Below are 20,527 nucleotides of genomic sequence, written 5' to 3'. Positions count from 1 at the left end.
ATTGGCAGCAATAAGCGTGAGTTATTCTGCTGTCTTCGTTTCACAAGAAAGCAATGTAAAAACCCATAAAAAGACCCTGAAGGTCTACTTACAGCACGGTCAACTGCTCATAGAAAATGGGGATTTTTCGTGGCAATTTTCTTACGGAGATATTTCTTAGTGTCTATAGAACAGCATCAGATATTGAGCACATGCAATTCTATACAGCTAGACTGTCAGAGAGGCATGAGGCTGGACTATGATTAAGACCACTCAGGACTGTATCACTCGCTAATGTTCTAGCAGTTGCCAACAGAAAAGTACCAATTAGTTTACATCGTACAGCCAACAAGTCGTTAGAATAAACAAACAGAACGGGAAAAGTAGATGAGGGTAAGTAAAGACACAAGAAATGGTGTTACACAAATTAGGAACGTGAAAAGTGGGTTTATTTGAATCAATTCTTTTAAAAAAAATTAAGAGTCATGGTTTTTTGAAAATCTGTACGGTGGTATCACATCGCCTTCAGCTACTGCCTGTGAATTAACACGAAGTCCACACTGATTTCTCTAGCCACAAAGCAAATCCAGTAGTTCAGATGAACACAAAAACATTTCCCCCTTTGCCTGTGGCTTGTTTCAAGCTATAAGCCAAAATCAGTCTCCACCTAATCCAGAAGATCTGTTTGCTATTTTCCTTCTTTTCTTCCCGGTGTGTTCATGTCATTGCATTGAGAACGAGAAGTGAAATCAAGCCTTTAAGTGCCTGAAACAGCGGAGCCAGGAAGTCGCACCTCCGCTGCATTTCAGCCTCACCTTATCTGTGTATCTGTGACAACGTACCTCAAAGTTCACATTTTTCACCCATTAGCTACTCAGGATGGCAAATATTGCAATACAAGACACTACACCAAATACCACAGAAAAGTCCACCAGATACCTTCTACATGACTTGGGTATCTGGGGCTCAAAAGAAACCTAAACACTCTGTTGGGGCTGCCATTCTTCTGCAGAAGAGAAGGGAAAAGAAGCAAAGTACATGTTGTCCTAAACCTCACAGTAGAGCCTGTTCTATTCCAACCATTTTTAGAACATCTTCCTCTGAAAACCCAACTTTGATTATTTAAAACATCACTTAAAAAAGAGGAATTGGCCCGTACAGCAACTCGGATGAGCTCTTTGGACTGCTGGCAGCTTGACATGTGGTCCTTTCTACTCCCCCTCACAGAAAATATACGCCCATCCCCTGCAGCTCCATGCCATCAAGCCAGCTCGCACAGGCAGTCCGATTCAACCTGATTTCTGCTAGAAACAAACACTACCCATTTGGGTAACAGTAGAACACAAGAAACGGGACCTCTCCGCATCCCTAGGTTTTCCTCCATTTTGGATGGCCACTATTTCCAGTGAAACCCGCATCTGCAAACCCTCTCAACTTCAAAAAAAGAGCCATTAGAAGCGAGCCCGGAGGAGTACTATTTTTCTGTGCAACACTGTGGTTTCATCCACCGTTCCACTAAACAGGGATTTTTTAAGAGCAACAACATTTCCGTAACAGGAAGCAAGATCATTGCAACACAGGCACCAAAAACGAGGAATAGCTCAGAAATGGCTTCTCACCTTCTTGGGATGTATAAAGGCAAAGATGACCTTTGCCAAAGAATTGCAGCAGCTAAAGGAACAAGCAGGATGTCGCAAACCGGTTCTGGTTATGTGTCCATCAGGTGTCTGAACGAAGGAGATGACTCATCTGGTGTGAGACTATCGCTGTTTCCAAAATCAAACTAGGCTGGAACTTCTCCTTCCTCCTTCTTGCATCCCAGAAATTATTTTGGGAATTAGTTAAAAACATTTTCTGTTTGAACACACTATACAGAGATCTGACCACGATAAAAGCCCAGCTAGAGGAACCGACAGCTGTGCTCCATTCACTCAAAAGTACTCAGCCAAGGCCTTGCATCAGTTCGCGTTTGCCGATTTCTTTCTTTAAAGGGCTCAGGAGAAACACATACGTGCTTCTGTGCAGTAAGGCGGGTATGACACCTTAGTGAGGAAAGCCTGGTGGGCAACGCTGGCACGCATCATCTCAGGCACCTGCTTCACTCACCCACCTGCTTTTGTGGAGCATATAGTTTTTCCTATTTAAGGCTTGACCTTTTAAGCCACCAGAATAAATGCTTGAAGTGACCATAAATTTTGGAGAGGGAGGATCTCTTGAGATTCAGAGGGAGGTAGCTGCTTATTTGGCTTTTTTTGTGAGGAAACATGACATTTTTGCTATACAAATGAAAACTTTCTTGGTTTACTGCTGTTGCTCCTAAAGATGGGACTGAAGCATCACAGCATCCCAGGTTGGAAGGGACCTCAGGGGTCAACCTTTCTAGGTTAAGAGCACAACTCCAACAGTAAGAATACCAGCAACATGAAATCTTTGGGATAACTGCTGCAAACCCTTTAAGCGTGAAAATTATTTCACCTGATTTTTCCCTAGGTACAGACATCAGTAAGAGTTGCTCGTAAATCCACCAATTTGTATACACAACTGAAGCCATATTAATACAAACGCTGCACTCTAAAGAATATAAAATGGTTTCTTATGAATTAGGTGTCTGTTGCCATTTTGCACAAAAGAAAAAAAAAAAAGCAACTCTCATAATTCAGTAGTAACTCCAGACTTCCAAGGAGTACGGAAACCTCGGTAGTCGTAAAAAGTTAGGTGAAATCTTTAATTTCATCCCAGAATCAAGTATCCAAAAGACAGCCCTCCCGAGTTATCAGGCCAAAATCAGACTTGTGAACAGCTTCAAAAACCTTCAGCGCAACTCCTTGCCCTCTCGGGAAGCAAGAATGTGAAGTGCTCTGGGCAGGGCCTGGGGGAAATGGACTTTTGAGATGTGCCCAAGCACACAGCTTTCACCGCACACTTAACAAGAAACAGCTGTGTGAAATATCCAAAAAAGTAATATTAATTACTGCAGTATGGGCTTATGTTTTGTGACTTTCTCTTGACAAAAAAAAAAAGCACACCAACTCCTACAGCATCGTACCGGGCCAGAAGTTCCGATTCTGTCAAAACAAACTGTTAGCAAAGGTTTTTAAGGCCTGTAAAAATATTTGTATAGTTTGGAGAAGCTTGTGAAAAATGTTACTCTTTAAGGGGCGGGGTGGGGGGAGACAAAAGAAAAAAAAATTTCCTGCAGAGTTTGAAAAGTGCTGCAATACTCAAAGCCCTAAAAGCAAAATCAGCTTCACTGGATTTTTCTTTCCAACTTGAAAAACGCATAAACAGAGCCACAATAATACCATAAGTTTTTCAGGTTTCAGCATTATTTTGTGCCTTTATTAACACAAGGTGTTTGCCACAGTGTTACGCTGATCTGGAGATGCCAAGATACAATATAGCCTTACTAGTCAAACACATTTGGGCCACGCAAGTCATTACCAGAAGCAACAATTTTCGGTTTAGCTCAATGCAACTTGGTACAATCATAAGAGAAACGACACCACTGATCCACACCTTTTGCAGCCTTTAGGTCACCGATAGCAATAGTTCAGACTCAGGCCATCATTTCAGATCTACTCGTAATACTTGTTTTCAGCATACTTAAACCTCAAAACCAGACCCATGAACGTAAACTAAAGAAGGAGTATGTAATCCACAGCAGCAGCACAGATTGTTGTGAAACAGCTAATTAATAAACCGAAGACCGAGGCAGCGCATTTTCCCAGCCATTCTGGCAGTCCTTTGGGAGGGCCGCCCTCCAGCGCAGCAGTAAGTTACTTCACTGTTCACACTCACAGCATGCCCTTTAATTTGTGACGAACGCCAAGTGCACAGCCACGGTCAATGCCTTGCTCGGCACACTGAGCAAACATCTTGAGGACCGAGGCTAAGCCATCACAAAGTTATGAAATAAAAAAGCGTCCTATCCCAATTATAACCTACGTGACCTTTATGCACTGACAACTGAAAAGGACTGGTAAATTTGCTACTGCTATTAAGACTTTCTTTTTGTATCTCCTCATAAGAAGCCAAAGTGTGATCACCTTCCCTTTTCTGCCGAGTAGGAAGAAATGAAGTGCAAGACATACAAATATAATTTCATGCCAGGGTAGAAACTCTGAGGAAGAAGGATAAAGTTGTATCTTTGGGAAGATATACAAAGACTTAGAAAACACGAATGGAATAAAGTTAAGGCACTGAACTATAATTCAGGAGTTTGATTTAAAACCTTCCTCTGACACAAACTTCCAATACTGCAAGATAAAATTATGAAAGTATCCTAAACAAAACACTCCTTTGAGCCCTCCCCTTGTTCCTGTATTCAGCACAATCACAAACCTGTCACCTAAAGAAATGAATCAGTTAACTCAATGCCATTTATGGATATAACAACATGGTCCATAATGCTGCAGTGAAGGTTTTCCCAGAAGAAAAGATTCCGAGCCCAGAAGAAGCCACCATACAGCCCACTGACAAGCCGTACGGTTAAAAGCGCACAACCAGATGCAGCATCGCAAGACAGAGAACAAGCGCCTAAAGGCAAAATTCTCAAACCAAAATTAAATCAATCAGTAAGTATTTATAGTCTGACGGACAGAAGGCATTAAAAAAAAATTTTAGTAAGAAGGTGATTGTTTAACAACTATCTGGCTCAAAAGCAAGAAATGCCTACAGATGTTCCCATTATAGGGAAAAGATATACAGTATCTGAAGTACACGATGAGCAAATCTCTCCGTGCTCACCCTGCCCGTGCCATCAGAAAATCCCATCACACTCTTCTCCTTGGGATCACGCCTTCCAATTCCCCTGTGCCATAATAAACACAGGAATAAAGCACTGCTAGCTGGGCCATGGCCCCTCCTCAGCTAACTCCCCCACGCAGCAGCAGCAGCCCCCAGGTAAGGTCATAAGACTTATGTGTTCAGCACAGGAAAAATATGCAGATGTACAAATCAGAAATTTTTAATTATGGGTCCAGATATATGGAAATTTTGACCATGTCCATTTTTGACAGGACACGCAAAGGGAGTCCCTAACTCAGCACCCAGGTGTCTAACTTTGTTAGAGCTATCCTTAAAGGCTGATTTTTATATAGATACACACAGTCTCCTGAAGCTGTAAGGGTAATCTAACGCTCAGAATTTCCAGTACAAATTTTATTTTACAGTTTAATGTCCTCTTCCTTACAATACCATCTACATCTCTGTATGGCAAATTATCCAAACAGCAACATTTACCTGAGGAGACGGCCGTTAACTAAGAAAACAAATCACTTTGGATGTAGTTTGAGTTAAACTACTACACCTTCCAGGGGTACCTACAAAGAAGATGGAGACTCCCTTTTTACATGGAGTCCCATGGAGAGGACAAGGGGGAAGGGACACAAGTTGCTCTTGGGGAGATTCCGATTGGACACCAGAGGGAAATTTTTCACAGTGAGGACAGTCACCATTGGAATAACCTCCCCAGGGAAGTGGTTGACTCGGCCACGTTGGACACCTTCAAGAGTCGTCTGGACAGGGTGCTGGGCCATCTTGTCTAGACTGTGCTCTTCCCAGAAAGGTTGGACTAGATGATCCCTGAGGTCCCTTCCAACCTGGGATTCTGTGAAAGAGGATAGAGCGAGGGACATTTTTTTCCTCACAATATGTAGAGGCTGTGCTAAGAATACTCATTCACTGATGCTTTGGCTGAAGAACAATACAGGCTACAGCCTAACCTGAATTTCCACTGAAACCACTACAATTTGTGGCATTAAAGGATGTTGAACCACACTGCAACACGCACCAAAATGCCTGGGAGAGAGTCTTCTCCACATCCCACTGCACACAGCCCTTCCTGGACATGTACAACTCTTCTGTATATATACATACACAAATGACCATACAAGACGAACCCGGGGTTTTTTGCCAGCTTCCCTTCCATTAACACAGGAAATTTGCAGGTACACTCTTTCCAACAGCGATGCTCAGATCAGAAAGATTCTTACAGCATCTAAAAGGCAAAATGACTAAACAGTTGTTTTCTTTTTCATTGAAACACAACTGACAGAAGATCAAACCTCTTCAAGACCACACCCTGACATATACATTAAACAGGTTCAACGGTTTTGGGTTGGGGTTTTGGGGTGGTTTGTTTTGTTTTGTTTTTTAATCAGGTCCTGATCCTGTGACATGTTAAACACAGACAAAACACTGACCACGCCACTGTGCCCCTCCCCTGCAGCCAGCAGAGCTCCGCAGGCACAGATTTCCGCACGCATTCATGTCATTAGTGGCTTGTGGATGTAAAATTACAGTTACACATACATAACCATCCCTCTTTCACAGGGGGTATGGTCAGGACAGATCTACAAGTTGCAGGTGAAACTAGCCAGCATATTTGAGAGAAAGTTACAAACAGGCATTTATTTCACAATTTGGAGAGACTTTTCTAAGAATATGGAAGTTGAAAAGTGGTATTTAATAGCATTGTGGTTGGCAAGGTTTCAGATTTCTGTTATGAACTGGATCTTCCCCATCTTCTCTTAAAGAGCCCAGAGAAGTATTTCCAATGAAGTTTTGCATACGCCAGTGGAGAAGAAAATTTTACGGACAAGTAGCAAAACACGGACAGAGGAGGTGCTAGCAAATGCAGAGAATACAGTAAACGTGTACATTTTCCAAAAGTTCTTTTAGTGCCCTGAGCGCTAAAACTGAAAAATTATATGTACAATGAAAGCCCTAAAGTCCTTTCAGAGCTCTCCCAACCCAGGAAAACTTTTTAATGGCCCAGAACAAGTAATACTGCACTAACTTAAATGGTCCCAAATGGTTTAATTGCTCTGCATCATAAAGGGTTCGGCCAAAATTCTCCTTCAAAATTGGTTTATTTAGAAGACCTTGGCAAAATCTAGCAACTTAATGCTTTAGGAAAAGAGAGCTGCACATTTTGGAAGTTACGCACTGCTGAGCTCGTGCTACCTTTCTCACACCCTCCCAGTCGGACATCTGTTGGCAGCGGCAGAGGAACAGTGCCGCCAGCCTCCTGCACCCCAAGCCCTTTGCCTGGGGCAATCGGCGTGCGCAACACCATGTGCTGTTGCTTTACTCATAGCAGCTGCGTTGGCTAAGATGTTCTGGGGCAGGAGTATGCCACAGTATCGCTAAGGAAGAGGGAAAACAAAGGTCATAGTGGGGAAAGAAAGGGACAGAAACACGTTAGGAAAACATAAGAGACGGACAGACATGTAAAGAGCAAGTTGCAGTGAAGAGGGGCAGGATAAGTGTACATGAGGGTGCTGTACTGGAGCATGAGGCAAACTCCCACACCTCAAGCAGGTGGAATTTGAGATGCATTAGCCAAATGGATTCATAAAATCCCCGTTTTCCTACACTTCCACAAGGAAATGGGAAACCTAACCTCTACAAAATAAAAACCAACCACAAGCTCCTGGCTTTGGATACACATAGTCAGCAAATAAAGGTACAATTAAAGCCTAAGCTATATGTCCGCTGTAATCTACCTAGTAAAGATCCCTACAAAGAGACTTCAGCGTGCACTAAAACCGCAACTACCCAGCCACAGTCTCAGAATCACACAAAATTCAGGTTGGACGGACTCTATCTAGTCCAGTCTCCTGCTCAAGGGTCTCGATCACATCAGAGTAAAAACCCTGCTGCCACATCTTCACTACCGTCCCAAGTACACGCAGGCTAAACCAAAGCTCACGAGGGTTCACCGATGTTTCCTGCAGTTGTGCCTCTTACTGCTGTGAGGCACAACCACAGCTCCCCACGCACACATGCTTTCAGCCTCTGCAGGGTTTTCCCCACCTACACCGAAATGCTGCTCCTGGGGCAGGACCACACAACCTGGATATCTACTTTCAGTACCTCCACCCTTCCCTTCAGGATGCCAAACGCTGCCCCTAATACTCCGAGACAAGACACCTAAATCATTATGCTGCCTACAACCTGCACACGCGGCCCTTCGCTGCTCTGCCTCTTTCACTTCTTAAAGCAGTAGGAAGAAGAAGCCCTTTTCATCATGGTAACATCATTATTAATGCCCTGAAAGAATGTGACGTGAAATAGCACATTTTATCAAGAGGACTCTGGGCCCAAAAACATCGATCAGCCAATGCTCCAAGAGTTTTTTGGGGGTTTTTTTGAGTTTGTGAACTTCTTAACAGCAAACACATACCTTGCCCAGACACTGCAACTGACAGAGCAGCTTATGGGCCCTGGAAAGAGAGGAGGAATCTGATACTGTTTCAACCCTCATTTTCACTGACATACAGCCGCTTTATGTGAACTAAAAAGGTCATTAGCAAAACACCTCTCGCTCAGTTTACAAGAAGGGAGAGTTTATGTACCCCTTGAAAAATCCTGGGCTGCACGTCTCTGGATCAATGACTAGCGTTTCTACAGGCTCTGCTGTGGAAAAGCTAAACCCAAGCCAATGGCTCAGGGCCCATCTCCAACATATTTGCAGAGGCCCTGTAAGGAAAATCCTTCATGAGGCCCCCGAATGACACTGCGGTGAAGCTATTGCACCAGCTCCCCATCACTCATCCTCCTGCACCTCTGTGCCCACAGAATGGAACAAAGCAGCAACAGTTTTGCAGTCTCAGTGCTACAGAGGTGGATTACCTCTGTAAGGTAACCCTCTGCAGAAACACAGGCAAGTTCACTAAAAAGGGGGGGCAGAAATAAGAATCAGCAGCACTTTGCTAACTGCAACACCCTACAACCGAATTCCCACCCGGCATAGTCTGTGGCTGAACTCGGCCGATTCCTTCATGCTTGGGGGCAATGTCTATTCCCAGCCAGGTGTCCAAGCAAGAGACAGAGTTGGGCGTAATGCTCCACACCTAACATAATAAACTCTCCCAAGCCCAAGGGCTGGTTCATCAAAGATACACATGCATGTACACACTCTCACACACACACAGATTAATACCCCCATTTTGGTGTTTCCAGAGCCAGAGAAAGCTGCTCGCTGGGTCAGATCCAAACCCCAGCCTGTGAGCTGGTGATGCCTACTGTCACTTATCTCTAGGAATTAGAAATACCTTTGGCTCGCTGTCTCCCTCATCCACTCTCTGACACTTTCTGCTGTCTCTTTCTCAAAGACATATTAAGCAGATTAAGTTTCAACTGACTGATAAGCTTTGCGTTGATGTATGAGGCATCCCCAGTCTCGAGACTGCAAGTACGAAAACAACCCTTTGCTTGCTTTCATACTCTCGTCGTAAAACCACTGTGCCGTCGCCAGAGTTGCTGAAGTACGCGCTGCCTAAAACCTGCAACACGTGTGGGGGAGAAAGGAGAAACATGAAAAACAGCAAGAAGAGGTGGTCTTTCAATAAATAAAAACCACAGAACAGCAACAAAAACAATCAAGCAAATGAAGTGTTGCACTGAGAAATAGTGAGTCACGCTCCCGTACAAAGGCACATTTCTTTGCTTTTGCATGACAGCATTGCAGCGTGTATCTTTTTCCTTCTTGCCAGCCAGAGGCATAAAACCACTCACAGACAGACCTAAGGTCTTTAAAATGTAAACATCTACAACAAAAATACACACTTGTGAAATACAAACACTTCAAAAAGTTCCGGTTACACTTAAGAGTAAATCCAAGGCTTTAAACAGCATAATAACTTGTGTAACTGTTTAAATATCAACCCGCTAAGCTAGTCTACCACATAATATGGATGTCCACAGATTAAGTGTTTTCATCTTTTTAAGTAGTACAAATACTGAATGCAGTGAAAATTATTTCCGTATTCAGGTTCCCATCTGTTCTCATTTATAACTCTGCCTCAATTCCTACAAATCTCCAACTCCCCCTAACATATACCTGTGCCACTGGGAATCCTCCCCGGGAAGCACTGGTTACCAAACATCCAGCACCCTCAAACGCTCCCTATAAATGTCATATAAAGGGCAGTGAAGTCATCCTGCAGAACAATAATTTCAGAATAACGTGACATACATTTCTGGCAACAGTCTGGCTTAGCGTTCCTTGCCTGTGTGCCCACGTGTAAAATACACACAGTTTTATTTCTCCATTTCACATGGCTCGCATAAACTGGTGGGTCAAACTTCATCGAGTCTTTTAAAAGTTAAAAGCACCGGAGTTTCTGTATTCTGCTTACAAAACACAACTTGGGTATTTTGTGCTGCTGAGTAAAGTAAACAGCGACTGATTGGCATTACGTGAGCATTTCAAATGCCAGACACTCCAGATACATCATCATATAAATTTCTTCTCAATACCTCGCTGCCGCACTGCTTGCAGTCTCCCTGTCGCTGCAGGTGAGCTGACTGCGTCATTTAAAGCCAAGAGGGCACAACCAAGCAGAAAAAAAATCTACTAACTTTACAGAAGAACAATTTCATTCGTTACTGCGTACAAGTAATAAAGCCTAGTTTCAACATTACCGATACCTTTACCCCAAATTCTTGATTTAGAACAATGTTTGAGGGTTTCCTTATCAAAACAATGAAGGCACGTTCACACATGTTTTTTAGGACTTTTTCCAAAGGGCTTTTCTAAACAAGGTTAAGGTAATCCATCATGCGTCTTTAAACTGTTTTCACTTCATGTAGTATTCACTGAAGTAAATCGCAGAATAACCACTTCCAGTTGTTCAGCTTGAAAACAAAGCTGGTGCAAGTGTTAAGCCAACAAAATGTCACTGACTGATATCAGAAGATGCGTACAGAACCTGCAGAATTTCAGCTTTTTATTGTGCATTCACTAATCTCTGTGTAACGATGGCCTGTTTTTCACTTGCAGCAAAATAAACATACATAAAACCAGGGACAACCTGAGACAAGCCCAAGACTGTCACTTCAGAAGACAAAGAAGGTAAAACGTATCATTTTTAAAAGGTATTTTTTGTGCTCCTTCTTCACGTACCACTCACACAACAACTATTCAGTAGTACACAGTATTTTAGGGGTATAACTGATGTCAGAGCAGTGGATAACAGCTTTGGTGAGATGAAAGGAAAAGGCTTCCAGAGCAGCGGCGAGAAATTGCCAACCCATAGGCTTAATAAGCCTTACTGTCACAGTTGGAAAGGAAAAGCTGCATTTCCGAAACGCTAAGAAGAATCAGCAAGTTGGATTTCAAGAGTCTGAAGCACAGTGGTGAAAGAGAAGCTGTGTCGGGCACCAAGGTGCCAGGGAGATGGCACGGCAGGTGGGTAGAAAGAAATAACACACTGGTAAGGAAGAGTTCCTATAAATTAAATTGCCCTTTAGAGTTAATTGCTCTTAATCTGGCCAAAAGGTTAAGAGACAGTGACTGTTGGTTTTGCACTTCCCCCGTCTCCAATACCAATGAAATTGAATTAATCACCAAGTCTTTAATAAATATTTTCGCAAAAAGTCAACAGAAAGACCATTCGAAGTCCATACACACACACGAACAGTATTTCCCGGTGCCTGTCCACCTCGTTTACTACAAGGACAATGCAAAGACAACATTAAGCCCAGGGACTTACTTCATTCTCCATCTATTTTATCCCCCTCCAACAAGCTGCGTATCCACCCTATGCTGACATTTAAATAACGCACCCACAGGGGAACAGCATGATCTGCAATGAAGCACAAGAGCTGTCAGTCACTGCTGATCCAGAATAGTAGTGAACCAGAGTCTTCACAAAAAGGCTCTAATTTGCTTTTGAACGCAGCCTCGCTTGAGTATAAAGAGCTCTTCTTCCTAAGAAACCAAATTCCCTGACACCGGAAAATAAAAAGCACAGTGCATTTTTAGACTTCCCTTCAAATATTTGGGTAACACTTTTCACTTTTACAGCCCCCTCTGCTCACTCTGAGGAGGCAGACAGGATACACTGTGGGACACAGCCTCTACTGGGGAGCCAAGAACTTGGGTCTGCAGGACTGCAGAGAGAGGGATCAGGCTGTAGTCCCTTCCCCAGCTTCCAGCTCTCCAAATAAAAACCCACTGCTTATTCTGAATACCTTTGAACCACACTAAGAAGGGACACGAGCACTTTCCTGACAACAAGAGAGAGACCTTACAACCTGCAGCTTGGAAGAACCTACTTGCCTCAGCCCGGCTTCAGCCAGACCATTACTCACCAGCGCTCACTTTGCTGGTTTAAATCTCCATGCTGCTCCAGATTTCACTGCAAGAGTATGCCATGGCTACAAGCACCAGCAATCGCACTGTCTCGCCTTCTATCACATCAAACCAGCAGGCAGACCAGATTTCTATCACTCCTAACAGCATTACCTCCTAACAGAATATCACATAGACAATACTGATCGATGGTACTAGAGCTTGATCACTGAAATTCAGCCTCATTTTGAGACACCTTGCTCTGCTCTTCAACAGCAAATACCAACACCTTACAATCACTGGTACTAGCTCAAGCACAACCAAATGCTCTGGAAGACATTGCTTCTTGAAGCAGTAAAGCAAGCAGAAGGTTGGGACTGAAATAAACTACAACTGGCAAGATGGGACAGTTCTGTTGACCTCTTCAGCTTTTAGAAATTCCCGCATTTCTAAAGGCACCAGCATCACAGGTCTTTTTTCTCAATTTTCCTGAATGAGCTACATTACTGTCAGTAAAACATCCATAGTGATTCTGTAAACATCTGTAAAACCACAAAATGAACCCTTCATATTTACTTATTCAGAGGCACGGCCAGACGCACGTTTGGCTATTCATCCCAATTGCTCCATTACAGTTGCAGAAACCCCGTGAACTGAATCCATACACTATTTCCCAGAAACTGCTCAGCCTAACGAGCCTGTGCAGCAGAATACCCTAGGTGGCTGCCGAACAGTGATGACAGCAGCTTCCCCTACATCCTCTGTATGGCCCTCACTGGATGCTCCTCCATGCTAAAAAATGCTCTTGTTTTTGTATCCATCTCTGTTGCCAGAGGTATCAACAGGACCCAATGGAGTATTGCACAAAACCGCTGCACAGGTGTGTTCTCTATGTCCAGAAATCTCAGTCTCACTATTGGTCTTCCCAGAGTTGTGGGGCTGCATTAACACTCACCGTATTATCGTCCTAAAATCACTATTCTAACCTGAAATGTAACATAGGTGACAATCGCATGGACTCCATCTGTTCATCCTCTTCAAGTCATCTGTCAAGGAAGACATTGTACCTTGTCCTGCATTTTAACAGATGAGCTGGTTCAGGACATGGTACGGCAAGACAGGCAGTGACAACTGGACCGCTAGCTGCCACTGGAAAGGGGCAGCTCCTGCCCCTCCTTCCCACACTCCCAGCTGCACACTCCTACCACCCCTTGCTGGTTGCGAAACCCATTTGCCCCCTTGCTGGATTTGGTACTAGAGGCGGTGCCAACTACAGCACCGCTGAGATGGGGTAAGGAAGAGGAAAGACCATCCCTTTTAGCAAGCAGAGGCTTGTTACATCAGCTGAAGCGTCTAACCAAAGGATCCCTTGGCCAGTTACCACTGGCAACTTAATGGGTAATGTTAAAACAAAACACTGGGGCTGCAGAGGGGAAGGCGAAAAGGAAGACACATGGATAGGAACAAAACACTCGTGTATTTGTTTCCCAGTACCCAGAAACACAGAGAAAAAATACAGTCTGCCAAAAAAATGGTGCTAGTCCCAAGAGGTGCTACACGTTTCTCCAAAAGAGGCGTACCGAGCACAGATCGAGATGCCTACAGACCTGCGTATGTTAAGGACATGCCTCATCAGCAAAAATAACCGCAGAGCTACACCACCACAAAATGGCAACAGAATGCCTAATAAAGCACATCGGCATGGTAAGGGTTTGCAGGCGGATGCCAGGCATCATGGGCACCGGGCTGGGTCAGCCTGAGGGAGCCGAGAAACAGTCTGCAAATATTTTCAAGCTGTTATCACAGCTGATATCTATGCTTGCTCTTACAAAACACAACACCATGCAGTACTTCATAGCCATGAGTATCAGGATTTTGTGACTTGCACATTCCAACCGGAATCCTGATGATTGATGTTTTACGAGATCTGCTCAAGTCTCATCACAAGGTAAGCGACAAGCTAACGAGCTCCACAATGCAGGACTATAATTTCACCCCATTGCCACTACAAATGGCTCTGGAGTTTAGTTCTTACTTCCCCCTTTCCTTAGTATCTTTCTCCTTCGAATCACTCGAGCAGTGTGGTTTTCAAGCTCTAAAAAAAACAAACATGAGTGATAAGTTCATACAGGATCACTCAACCAGAAGTGTACCATGACAGTTTGTGGAAGACAACCTCCACCCAGCTTTGTAGACATCATCTCATTTATATTCTTGGATGAGCATATCAGGCTTCAGTCAAAATCTGGCCCTACCCTGAACAAACAACAACAAAAAAAAAACTACATAAGATAATAATCCTGAACTGCCACCAGCCCTCCAGAGAGTCACCCTTTAAATATTTTTACTGAGAAGTTAGGAGGCAGCAGAAGAGGCAGACAGGAACCCAAGTTTACCCATACACTGTCACAAAACACACTACTGAAAATGACAAATGATGAGAGAGTTGCTCTATTTTGAAATGCGCCGTCTTACGCAGAAACTAACAGAGGTAAAGGCTATTCATTCTCCATCAGAACTGAAATGTAATCCCATCACCATAAACATTTCAAATGCCACCCGGTATAGATATTCCATTCACAGATGTCATGCAAGTATGTACTTTTTTTAAGTAATAGTAACTTGAGCATTCTCAGGATAACCTTTATTTCAGAACTGGATTGCATTGAGGTTGTATAGTCTGTTTTGTTTTTACTAGGTAATTGCACTAAACATGCTGCCACCAACAGTCTAAAAGCTCCACTGTTCCCAGGGTTATTAACCAGTTTAGTACAATCAATCACCTCTCAAGTATTTTGAAACAACAGATGGACAGCGATCCCAGGGCAGCGCTCCCAAGAGTGCTAAAAGCTGTCATAATCAAAGCACAAATTTCAGGCTCCTCTTGCTCACATCAAAAGTTATGGATGGATTAATGGATTTAGTTCAAACTACTTGAACAAATGAGGAAATACTGGAAAAATATTTTTCTGGGGAAGAAAAAGGTTAAAAAATATTAAGCTCAGAGAAAAAACCTTCAAAGAAAATCTTGTTACATGTTTCACTTCAGCGTGTTAACAACTTTAAGTATATAGAAATCACTGAATAACTATTTTGAAAACTGCTTGCCGTATGCGTAATGTAAGGGAGTCGGGAAAAGCTTACAGAAACAAATCATCACTGAAAAGATTACAAGGTAAAACTCAGGTTGAGACATTGATTAACTAAAGGGCAATTAAACAGAATTCTGCCCCAAAAACTGCAGCGCAACTGGTGCCCTTTCTTCTAGAAAATACGATAGGTGTACGCATTCCGTGGGAACTGAACGGGGAAAGAAAGCATTTTTCTGGGGTTTATCTTCAAGCATCTTTTGAACCCTGTGGCTGTTAATTTTACTGCCAAAACCAGTGCTACATCTCTTGTTGCCCATTCAACTGTCTGTGCACTTGGCACTTCTCTTGCTTTTATTACAGAATGCAGAAGCCGAACCTGCTTTTCTTACAGAAGATGAATCAGAACAACTTTTAAAACCCTTCAGTAATATACACTAAGCACACTTTAAAAAGAGAGAAAACCCCAAACCCACAGGTTTTAACTGACCGCAACTTAGTCTCTTCATCTAGTAAGTCAAAAGAAATCAGATCTTAAAAAAGCATTACTAACATAGTTCACCTTCTGTAAATTGCTTTTAAATATATCTTCACCACAGGATAAACTTTTTCTTCAAACCAGCTGCACAAATATCAAGCATTTATTAGCCCAATGAAAACCATTAGCAGCCACCTGATTTCATTTTCTTGAAGAGCGATGCAGGAATATGTGGTTCCATTTTATCAAGATGACAAACGTCCCAGAGCCTTCATTCTGATTTCACTAAATGTCATACGTGTGCCACTGCAGTTTTTACCAAAAGTTTTAATCTACCCACATAAGGGGGTCAGACAGCTTTTGCAAGAATCTGCGTTTATGTGACTATCTCCATAATTTCACTGTATCCTGTCAAACTACTGCGCATTATCCGTATTTGCCTTATTCATTCAGCAATGCCTGTGCAACAGCTAAGCAGGAGTTGGACTATGTTTTTTTTTTCCTGCAAACAAGAATATCGAAGTACCTATAAGCACTCCTGGTTTCTACAGCCTGTGAGAAAATTTAAGGGCTAAATCCTGCCCTCTAGTGTACCTGTGGATGGTGGTGCCCAGGGAACCTTCCACACTCTTCCAGCAGCCCTTTCCAAACCAGGCAGAAAAGAGCTGGGAGAGACAGGACAGTTCATTGCCCACCAGAGGCATCTCATATTTGCTTAGCTCCACCTTCAGAGCATACCCGCTACTCGGTCACACACCTTCAGAGTGGGTAAGACTTGCTAAAATCTGGGCAAGAGGATCAGCGGACACAACAACAGGTAAGAGAGATCCTCCCCTGACGAGCACCATCTGTCAGCATGCCCAGCCAACGCAGGTAATTTATTTATGCATTTAATCAATTTACCCTGCAGGACAATGCAGAGAACAGTATGACAGCATTTCTATGACAAAAATAAGCAAAAGACACAAAGGAAGAATATTCTCAACTTTTTTTTTTTCCACGGGAGCTCTCCGCTACCTCACATTCCCTAAAACAGCTGCATCTGAGAGCCGGGACGAACTTCTGTGTTGACTGTGTTGCAAAGTATTGGTATTTGGCAAACCAGTTAAGGTCTGCGCAATAGATCAAAAGTAATGCAAAAAGAGTCTGTTTTCAGAAGCACTTGGGTAAAAGTAATAAATTCAGATGTTTAGGGCCAGGTTTTTTAAAAAAAAAAAAGTAAACTGTCACCTGGCGCTAAGATTTGGAACAGGATGCCCTGTCAACAGCTCCGGCCACGTCTGTGGGACACCAAAATGGGAGAGGAGATCTTCTGAGTCCCAACTCAAATAACTTACACACCTATAAAAAAAAATAAACACCAGGTACTGAACCTTCATCCTAAAACACTTCTTGACAGTTGCTCAAATTTTTCTCTCTGAGGATCACAGTTTTCTTCCATTCGTATGAACAGCGATCAGCTTTCTACCTTCTCGACTAAGCTGGTATGCCCTAAAAGCCTGCATGAACTTCAATATAGTCTTTTTAAAACATTCACAGCGTAACCATTTAAATGTTGCGTATGATACAAGTAAAAATCATATCATTAATAACTACTTATGAAAGGAACTTCCTTCTTACGAAGAAATTTTCCTGGACCAGTATTACCCCGTTTTACATTTTCTTGAGGTATTTGTGGAAGAGTAGCCAGCTACTGAGCAGGAAGAATTTACTTCGGAAGTCTGCAGGTTTGATAAACGCTCACACTGCTGAACCCTTTCTGAGTGACAGGCTGGAGCCTCGTCACTTCATTAACAAGTGGACAAGAACGACTCGGGATTCCTTGGATGCCTTGGTTTACGCTCACCATGAAATAAAGCTACTTGAGAAATTATGGAAATATATAAATGCCAACCATTCCTCAGTGAGGGAAACTGTGAAGGGAACCAGCTGTGCTATTAGACATTTTCTAAAATGTATGGATAAGCTTTCCCTTTCCATTCCCCTGCTTCTCCCCTCTGACAGCACTGTAGCCTCTTTGAGGCAAACACCTCCAGAGGGTTTCTAAAAGCCTTTCCAAAAAGACTGCGTTCTTTGTACATTTTCCAGGGCATAAATCAGAAGTTGTTGATCAACAGCAACAACAAAAAGAGGACATGTTTTTTGTTTTGCTTTAAACAATAAAACTCTAAGAAAGTGCCTTCTGTTTCTTGTTTGTCTGAAACATACCTCTTCAAGGGAAAAAGACTCAGCAGAAGTCCCCAGGGTGTGTCCAAAGGGGCACTTCACTGAAGTCACTGTACAGCACACATCAGATGTGGCAACATCGACCACGTAAGACGTATTGTCCTGTTTTTTAGCTGTGTGAATCATACGATTCCAATCCTCCGGCACACAGGACGTAAACTTCAATCCCCAATTTCACTCACAACACAATTATGAATAAACCAAAGTGAATGGGGTGAGTGTAAAACAGTCAAAACTCTAAGTGCCATGACATAAAACAGACCATATTCTTTGAACGAGCCGCCCCCTTAGTACTAGAGGCGGAAGAGCAAAAAAAGAACATGGATAATAGAAATTTGTTTATAGTATTAGATTCTGATCTGAAACACAAGAATATAGTCATTGACCTTCTAAAATAAGAACTTCCTTTAAAAGTAAAAATGAGGATGTGCTAATCGAATGCTATTTTGGATAATTAATTTGTAAGAATAGCCAACTACCACAAGAATCTCTCCTAGTTGTCCTTTAATTAGATTTCTAAACCAAACTCTCTGCAGCCATTCAATTTCTTCCCGCAAAACCAGCTTACAAAGCCTTTGCACTTAACTAAGAAACACCACGAGTTACTTGAGGTGTACGTTTTCTTCATTAATTTTTTTTTTTTAAAGTCTTCTCACGTTGTCCAAGATTTATTGCCATCTGCCATGCCAACGTGACCTGCCAGGCATACCACAAGATTTCACAGGGACTCCCACAGAGCAGCACTCACCAGGTCAGAGTTCAGCATGGCGCAGATTTGTAGCGAATGACGTATTTGCAACAAAGATGCGAAGGATGTGAACTCTGTAATGTCATAGCAACTTGCACTGATTTCTCTACTACTCAGAACTAGAGTTCTTTCAGGGGAAAAAAAAAAAAAAGAAAAAAGGAAAAAGAAAAAGAAAAACAAAGAGCTGTCCAATAACGAGGAAAGGAGAGCGTGGCAGCAGGGGACAAGGTGGCAGCTCAGGCGCAGCGGCACGCCTGTGCCTAGGTGCACTTGTTGGAAGTGAGTCCTGACAGCCCTCCAGCTCTATCACACTCTTTTTAACTTTTATAACTGCTTTTTTTAAACAAAGGGATTTTCTGCAGATGGCCAGGGAGTGCCCAGCTGATGGGTACCTGAGGTGGCTGACTTTCTGCAGCACAGGGCAGAGGCCATGTCAGTCATTAATAACTCAGGTTTTCCTTTACCTGTTGCCACCATTCATTCAAGAGGCAAAAGGGCAGGAAAAGAGAGGGGCTTCAGAGAGACCAGTACCAAAGGAAAGGGCAAAGAACAAAAGAACACCAGTGATCAGAGAGGACTGAAGAGGCAGAGAAGAAAATGTAGAGACAAAATGGAGAGTCAGAAAGAAATGACAGCAAAAAAGCTATAGCGCAAAACAGAGAAACTTGAAAGGAAAGAGTAAGGCAGGACCGCCAACACCAGCTAGATTTTCAAACATAATTCACTACTAGGAAAACACCATGAGAAGTCAGCTAAAAAATTTCTAGCATTGATAAGGCTTAACAGGAAGAGAAAACACACATTAGACAGACTCAAGAACATAAAACTAGTACTAGTTTTCCTGGCAGAATAATAAAAAAGGCGGGGGATGATGATGATGATGATGATGATGATGATGATGGGGGAGCTCTGTGGGGGGGAGCTCTGTGGTGCAGAAGATGACAAGGATGAATACCACCCCCGCCACTCAGGGCAGCTCAGCCCAGCCAGGCGAGCACAGAACAACACACACCACTACCGGCATTCCTCACCGCAGACAGCGGAGCGCTGAGCGAGGCAAGAACCTCACAGCCGTGGCAGTGTCTGGAGACCCAACTTCAGCCTTGTACGTCCCTGACTAAACATAGTCTCCCTTTGCAGCAAACTTCCAGCATATCTTCATATCTACTTCTAGGGACGAGATGACATGTTTTATTAACTAATGAGACTTATTTCCTGTAAAAATTCCAGTTCCCAGATCTCCCAAACACAAAAGGCTGAAGCAAGCTGAACACATTACTGCATGCTTTCCAGCACAAACTTGATCCTGCACAGTAACTGACTGGTATATGTAAAAATCAAACCACTTATGTAAATAAACACTTTGCTTTAGGCATCAACATTTGGAAGGTCCACATGCAATAATTTACTGTACTGTATTGGCAATGAATATATTTTGTTACTACTCACACATCAACCACGCTTCCCTTTAAATCCATATCTGAGAGAGAAACACAAATGCGTAGGACCAAGTCTGAAATCTTCCTATAGCTTCTCCTAGGAATACTAGTTGGCCTAATAAATGATGCTAACTTTCCCAAAATATACTGTTCCACATACATCTTCAGCCCATCACACATACAGTGTTTCTGCTGAAAAGTCACAAAATAAAACAGCCTCAGATTGAAGCCCCACCTGGCAATACTGTTATTTGGGAAAAGTCTGTTACAGTACCTCTTTGGAATTGCTGGAAAAGCTTTTTTGCCGATAGTGAATGTCCAAAGCGGAAGCTAACATTAAGAACCTTTGGTCTGCCCCCTCACTTCCTTCTCCTCTTCATCTTCTGACTTTAGTCCCATCTGTGCATCTGTCACTCAGAGCACAGGTGCAAACCAGATGAAGAATCACAGTAAAACATTTCACCTGCTCTTTATGCCAAGTGCCCG

General features: G+C 42.9%; 1 protein-coding gene across 1 annotated transcript in view; it reads right to left on the bottom strand.

The window, feature by feature from the left end:
• The window catches only part of FGF2 (fibroblast growth factor 2), a 29,623-nt gene that overhangs the window by 7,729 nt on the left and 1,367 nt on the right, over positions 1-20,527 (bottom strand). The gene's annotated exons all lie outside the window — the stretch shown is intronic.

The sequence above is a fragment of the Phalacrocorax aristotelis genome, chromosome 4 (genome assembly GCF_949628215.1).
Source record: "Phalacrocorax aristotelis chromosome 4, bGulAri2.1, whole genome shotgun sequence".
Taxonomy (NCBI): domain Eukaryota; kingdom Metazoa; phylum Chordata; class Aves; order Suliformes; family Phalacrocoracidae; genus Phalacrocorax; species Phalacrocorax aristotelis.
Note: the sequence above shows the minus strand (reverse complement) of the source record. Positions and strands in the feature narration are given on the sequence as shown.